General features: G+C 38.1%; 1 protein-coding gene across 2 annotated transcripts in view; it reads right to left on the bottom strand.

The window, feature by feature from the left end:
* LOC132110369 (inositol polyphosphate-5-phosphatase A-like) overlaps window positions 1-8100 on the bottom strand; it is a 162212-nt gene that overhangs the window by 31235 nt on the left and 122877 nt on the right. The window lies entirely within an intron of this gene.

Genomic DNA, 8100 nt, shown 5'->3' with positions numbered 1-8100 from the left:
CCATCAGAGACACACACATACACACCATAAAACACACACACACACACACACACACACACACACAATCAGAGACACACACATACACACTATAAAACACACACACACACACACACACACACACACACACACGCACACACACCAAACACACACACACACAGACACACACACACACGCACACACACATGCACACACACCAAACACACACACACACACACACACACGCGCGCACACACCAAACACACACACACACACAGCTCAACTCCACTCTCATTCTGATGTATATAGAACAAAATTTACAGTTACACACACTCACAATAAAGTATTTTATTTTACATTTATTCATTTTTGCAATTTTATAGTATTTTATCTATTTATTTAGTATTTCTATTTTTCTTTTTTCATTTTAGACACATTTACTTAATCTTAGTTTAATATTATTATTTTACAAGGCAGCACTTCAGAGGGTTTAACAGCAGAAATCTTGTTAAAGCATTTACATGAATTATTAAGAAAACAAATATTAAACTATAAACAGTATTATTTTTGCATCACTGAGATAAAACTATACTTGTTGTTAATATTTTGAATAAGTTTTCTTTTTTATTTTAATTTAGTAAAAAAAATATTTATTTATTTGTTAAATATATATTTTCAATTTAGTTATTTTTTATTATAATTTGGTTTAAGTTTTATTAATTTTTTTTTACTAATTAAAAATGTAACAATACACACACATTAATTTATAAATAAACTCTTAGTTATTTTAGTACATTGTTTAACTGAATTAATGTTTGCTGAATGTTTTAGTTTAAAAAAACTTTTTTATTTTATTTCAGTTAACGTTTATTTTAAGTAATGTTTTAAGTAAAGTAAATCTGAGGCCACATTAGTTCAGCAGGGTGTCCCGCAGGGGTCAGTGCTTGGGCCGACTTTGTTCAGCATTTATATGCTCCCACTTGGTGACATTATCAGAAAATACGGTCTGAGGTTTCATTGTTATGCTGATGACACGCAGATCTATGTTAACACTCTCCCTGATCCTAATATTGCGATCACAGCTCTGAGCGCATGTATGGAAGAAATTAAGTTATGGATGCATGCCAATTATCTTAAACTTAATGAATCAAAAACAGAATTTCTACTTGTTGGTATGCCGGCAGCCTTGCACAAGTTTAACTGTCAAAATCTGATCACTGATTCTGGTTTACTGGCCCCAGCATCACAGGTACGAAATTTAGGTGTTATTTTTGATTCACATTTGTCTTTTGATGCCCATATCAAATTGGTTTCAAAATCAGCTTTTTTTCATCTAAAAAATATTGCAAGAATTCGACCTTTTATATCCCTGCCAGATGCAGAAAAGCTTATCCATGCATTTATCACGTCGAGACTAGATTACTGCAATGCACTATACTCTGGTCTCCCTGATAAACATATTAAGAAATTACAGTATATCCAAAACTCGGCCGCACGTGTACTAACACACACAACTGTTCAGCAGCACATTTCCCCTGTTCTTTATGAACTCCATTGGCTTCCAGTAACGGCACGTATCGATTTTAAAATCTTGATTTTAACATATAAAGCCATTCATGGGATAGCACCGGAATACCTTTGTGATCTAGTTGTTCCTTACATTCCAAATCGTTCTCTCCGCTCATCTGACTCTTATGCTCTACAGCAGCCCACATTCAAATTAAAGTCGATGGGTGGTCGCTCCTTTACGGTTACCGCTCCGCGGTTGTGGAATAAACTTCCATTTGCGATAAAATATTCTACAACTCTGGACTGCTTTAAGAGGTCTCTAAAGACCCATCTTTCTATAAATGCTTATTGTCTTTGAAGTGCATCTTATTTATTTTTTCTGTTTTTTATTTATTGTTTAATTATCTTATATTATGTTTACTATACTGTGTAGCGCTTTGGGTTGGAGAAAAGCGCATTATAAATAAAATGCATCATCATCATCATCAAAATCAATGTTTTTTTTTCATTAAATAGTTATAATTTTAGTTTTAATTAGGTATAGTAACAAGGGTGTAAATACTGTAAAGATTATATAAATAATAAAGACTGTAAAGTGTCTTAATCTCTGTTTTGAAGTGGAAATGTTTAAGTAACTGATTGAACATTGGATTGATTATATGTTACAGTTTATCCATCCAGTAAGCTTAAACAGCCCAGTACTAAACCCAGTGCTTTTCTCTGACTATTACAGGATAGTTTGACCTAGATGGAGCTGACAAACTACTTCCTCTCCAGCCTCATGAAACAGGAAGCAGTTGCAGGTTTCATCCTGCACTCAAAGAAAAGCCTAACTCAATACAGCACAGATAAATCACAGGAGGAATTAAAGACGAGAGGCCATGCATCCTCAATGTGCCACTGGCTCTCTTAAACATGACGGGCGAGTGGCTCGTGAATTATAAAACTAAATATAATTGAATAAAAAGTAATATAAATTATATGAAACAAATATATAAAAACAATTTAAAATGAAAAGAGATAAGTAAAATAAACAAAAAATAAAAAAATAATTATAAAAATGAAATAAAAGTCTTACTGAAAAAAAATTCAAAAGTAAAACAAAATAGAAAAAATTTAAAAAAGTAAAAAATAATCCAACAAAAAATAAAATAAACAATGTAAAATAAAATATCGAATAAATGAAAAAAATACATATAAAGTAAAAAGTTATCTAACAAAAATAAACAATGATGAAATATAAAGTACAAAATGAATTAAATGAAACTAATCTGAGGTCCAGTATGGGTGTGAAGTGTGGAGCAGAAGGACACCGGAGTCATGATGCTGTAAGGGCCTCGGTCCTGTGATGTCTGTGCCAGGCGAAGCCCTCGCTCCCATCGCTCCGCTCCAGCTGTGCCAACATCAGCCCAGGGACGCACACGCAGCGCTCAAACAGCCTGTTGTTAATGAGGCTGTGAGAGGAACAGTCAGTGGCTGTTCTTCACTCTCTCGGTTTTAATTAGGCTCTGATTAAAGGCATGTCGCTTGCCCGCGATGTGTGACGCTCTTTGTTAGTGCTTTTAAACACACACGGCAGGGACAGATGGAGAAAAGAGACGCCTGTCCATCGGACGAGGCCATCAGAGATCATGTGGGTTTATCTGGAGCAAACGCTGAACGAAGAGGAGTATTGTGCTGGAGAGATTAACTCATCGTTACACAACTCTTCCTGATGAACTACAGACAGAAAACAAGAAGAGCATATAGATCACACACCAAACACAACCAATTACTATCACCCATCCATCCATGTCTCCATCCTTCTATCACCCATCCATCCATGTCTCCATCCTTCTATCACCCATCCATCCATGTCTCCATCCTTCTATCACCCATCCATCCATGTCCCATCCTTCTATCTATCACCCATCCATCCTTGTCTCCATCCTTCTATCTATCACCCACCCATCCTTGTCTCCATCCTTCTATCTATTACCCCTCCATCCTTCTATCTATCACCCATCCATCCTTGTCTCCATCCTTCTATCTATCACCCATCCATCCATGTCTCCATCCTTCTATCTATCACCCATCCATGTCTCCATCCTTCTATCTATCACCCATCCATCCATGTCTCCATCCTTCTATCTATCACCCATCCATCCATGTCTCCATCCTTCTATCTATCACCCATCCATGTCTCCATCCTTCTATCTATCACCCATCCATCCATGTCTCCATCCTTCTATCTATCACCCATCCATCCATGTCTCCATCCTTCTATCTATCACCCATCCATCCATGTCTCCATCCTTCTATCTATCACCCATCCATCCATGTCTCCATCCTTCTATCTATCACCCATCCATCCATGTCCCATCCTTCTATCTATCACCCATCCATCCTTGTCTCCATCCTTCTATCTATCACCCATCCATGTCTCCATCCTTCTATCTATCACCCATCCATCCATGTCCCATCCTTCTATCTATCACCCATCCATGCATGTCCCTTCCTTCTATCTATCACCCATCCATCCATGTCTCCATCCTTCTATCTATCACCCATCCATGTCTCCATCCTACTATCTATCACCCATCCATCCATGTCTCCATCCTTCTATCTATCACCCATCCATCCATGTCTCCATCCTTCTATCTATCACCCATCCATCCATGTCTCATCCTTCTATCTATCACCCATCCATCCTTGTCTCCATCCTTCTATCTATCATCCATCCATCCTTGTCTCCATCCTTCTCTCTATCACCCATCATCCATGTCTCCATCCTTCTATCTGTACATACATGTCTCCATTCTTCTATCTATCCATCTGTCTATCTATCTATCTATCTATCTATCTATCTATCTCTTTCCATCCACCTATTGTTCCATTCATCCACCTATCTTTCCATCTATCCATTTGTCCGTCCATCCATCCATCCCTCCATTCATCCATCCACCTTTCTTTCCATCCATCCATCAGTTTATCTGTCCATCCACCTATCTTTCCATCCATGTCTCTATCTATCTATCTATCTATCTATCTATCTATCTATCTATCTATCTATCTATCTATCTATCTATCTATCTATCTATCTATCTATCTTTCTTTCTTTCCCTCTGTCTATCTATTTATTGTTCCATTCATCCACCTATCTTTCCATCCATCCATCCATCCATCAGTCTATCTGTCCATCCACCTATCTTTCCATCCATGTCTCCATCCTTCTATCTTTCTATCTATCCACCTATCTTTCCCCCTGTCTATCTATTTATTGTTCCATTCATCCACCTATCTTTCCACCCATCCATCCGTATATCCATCCATCCACTTATCTGTCATTCACCTATCTTTCCTTCCATCCTTCCAGTGATTGTGATATATTCTCCTCTATAGTATATTTTTGATCAGTTTATACTCTCATTCAGTAATCAGGCTACATTTGATCCCAGCATTAGGCGAGTGAGTGTATAGTGTACGCTGGGCTGAGTGGCGTTCCCATCTGACACTGTTGGATGGAGATCAGATGTGTGTAAACACGTAGATGTGTTTGCCTGTGTGTGAAGATACACTTGTGCGTGTGTGTGTTTTCATGGTTGGTTTGACAGCGGCCGTCAGGATCTCTCTATCTGTCCCATGAAACACAGGACCACTGACTAATGGATGGATGTGTCCCAAAATTAATTAGCCTGACTAATGTAGTGTGTACTTAATGCCACTGCCACCTTTGATTTATGATGGGCCAAATGCACAAACACTGTATGAAATGGAGCTTTATTGTGTAAGAATGAATTAACACATACACACACAGACAGACGGCTGCAAGTCTCCATCCACCACAGATTCTGCGATGTGTGCAAGTACACAAGCGCATATGGACAAACACACAAGCCAGTGCACACACACACACGCGCACACACACGCGCACACACACGCGCACACACACGCGCACACACACACGCACACACACGCGCACACACACATGCACACACACACACACACACACACACGCACACACACACGCACACACACACGCACACACACACGCACACACACGCGCACACACACATGCACACACACACACACACACACACACACACACACACACACACACACACACGCACACACACACGCACACACACACACACACACACACACACACACACACACGCACACACACGCACACACACACATGCACACACGCACACACACACGCACACGCACACACACGCGCACACACACATGCACACACACACACACACACACACACACACACACACACAGAGAGAGATACAAGATGCAAAGAACTGTCTTTATCATCTTTACTCAAGAACCCACCCAGAACACACTAGTAGCAGAATAAAAATGTAATGTAACAATGTAACACAAAACAATGTAACATAACAAAACATACCGTAATGTAACATAAAACGTAACGAAATGTAACATAACAAAACATAATGTAACATAACGCAATGTAACATAACGTAACATAACAAAACGTAACAATGTACCAACACAAAACATAACGTAACGTAATAACACAAAACAACTTAAAAACTAAAAACGTAACATAACATAACAAAACAACATATAATGTAACAACAATGAAACAAAACGAAACACAATGTAACGTAACATAAAACATAACGTGACATAACATAAAATATAACATAACAGGACACCGCACTCACACACTTACACAAAGAGCTTTATTATTTTTTTTCTCTATTTCCATATAAAAACTGATCTGACGCTGGCATGAGGCCATGAAATAGAAAGCTCTTCAAATGTTGAAAAATGAAAGTTTTATGAGCCTCTGACTGCTCATTAATGAGCAGTTTACATCAGTCATGTACAACGAGGCCCCACTTGCGGCCCCACCTTTAATTTCATGCTGCTCAGCTCTCAGAAGGACAGAGGACAAAAGAATGAGAGATTGATGTTTACATGTGCCGCCCCGCGCTGCAGAAAGGGGGCGTCAGAGCGAGCGCGTCCTCCCATCAACCAGCCAATACACTCCAATTAAATACATCACAAGTTATGTCACGAGCTCCGTAGATCAAGTCAGTAATTAACCCGCCTGTCGGCCCCCATCAATCCTGAGATTGGAACGGCCGCCGTTTTCCCACAAACTAAATTTACATTCTATTAAGTTTAATTAGGAGGGATTTTAAATAAACTGGAGTCCAGGCACACGGCCGCGCCACTGTCACCACACAAACTGAGGTCCCATCACATCCCAGCATGCACCCCCCACAGCAGGGTCAAAGGGAAACAGGTGGTCACATGTGACACGGATTTTATTTACTCGGACATTAAAATATGAATCCTGAGACTCTTGAACCTTCGTCTCAACCTCATCAAAAGAAAATATACTACTTGCAAAAAAACTAACAAAACACTCATTTTCTTTATACTTTGAGTACAACTATACATGCAAATTTAATATACATTTAAGTTTGTATAGTATCTTTTAAAATATCTTAAATTATAATATGTAGAAATAAATATATAAACTATAAATATATACTTAATACTGAAAATACTCTATACACGATCATATTTTAAGTATAAAATGTATTTAAAATGTATAGCTACACTACCTTTAAGTATAAACTAGTAAAAATACTATATACTAATAAGATATTTTAGGAATATATTTATACTTTTATAATTATTATATTTTTATACTTAAAGGTGCTATATATACTTGGATGTTTAAAGTGCAGAGTATGAAATACTTTAAAAAGTATACTATAAGTATAAATATATAAATTCATGTAGTGTCTTTAAATATAAAATAGCTTTGAACAAGTGAAATAATCAGAGTCAGTGCAAACTGTGTCTATCTTCATCTGAAGCGGATTCTTTTCTACACACACTACATTAGTTTTATTACTTAGTGTTTCAAAAATTTTATTTTTACAATATAATGCTTCACCTAAAACTTATTTAAGTGCTGAAAAATACTTCATATCACAAATATAATGATTTTAAGTTCCCGGTTAGACTTTAAATAACAGTGTTATAAATCAAGATGTGCCTTCTGTAATATTCCACACATCGATTAAATCTGCATCCAATAAACGTTGATGCTTGTTTATGTCAACTAATACAAACCATGACCCTGGTGGATGCACAGATGCACAGGCCGAACAAACTGCTGCTCAAGGGATTGTGGGTAATTTTAGGCCAACCCTGTGCACAGACACACACTAATCAAACTATCTGAAATGCTTTATGATTTGTGGCTTTTTATTTTACAGCTCAAGCAGCAATTCAACAACTCTCCTTCCTGCCACACACAGGACCTCAGTGAGAACAATGAGCTGGTTTACGGCCCTCACATACACCACTCATTAGGGTCCTCAGGGCCCCAGCTGTGTTTGCAGAGCGGCCCTCCAGCAGCATTGTTCTGTGAGGAGGCTTTTCTGACACTCATTGTGTGCTAATGATGCCTTTAGACACAAGTGAGGGCCCTTCAGACACACATGACGCAATAAAACCTTAACGTTTTCTTGCATGTTTCACACGTTTTGACCACCTCACTGAGCTAATGTCTTAATGCTGGGACTTTCATCAGTAAAGGTGGTGTTCATTTAATATCTGGTTTATTCATCATTCTGG

The sequence above is a fragment of the Carassius carassius genome, chromosome 30 (genome assembly GCF_963082965.1).
Source record: "Carassius carassius chromosome 30, fCarCar2.1, whole genome shotgun sequence".
NCBI lineage: Eukaryota > Metazoa > Chordata > Actinopteri > Cypriniformes > Cyprinidae > Carassius > Carassius carassius.
Note: the sequence above shows the minus strand (reverse complement) of the source record. Positions and strands in the feature narration are given on the sequence as shown.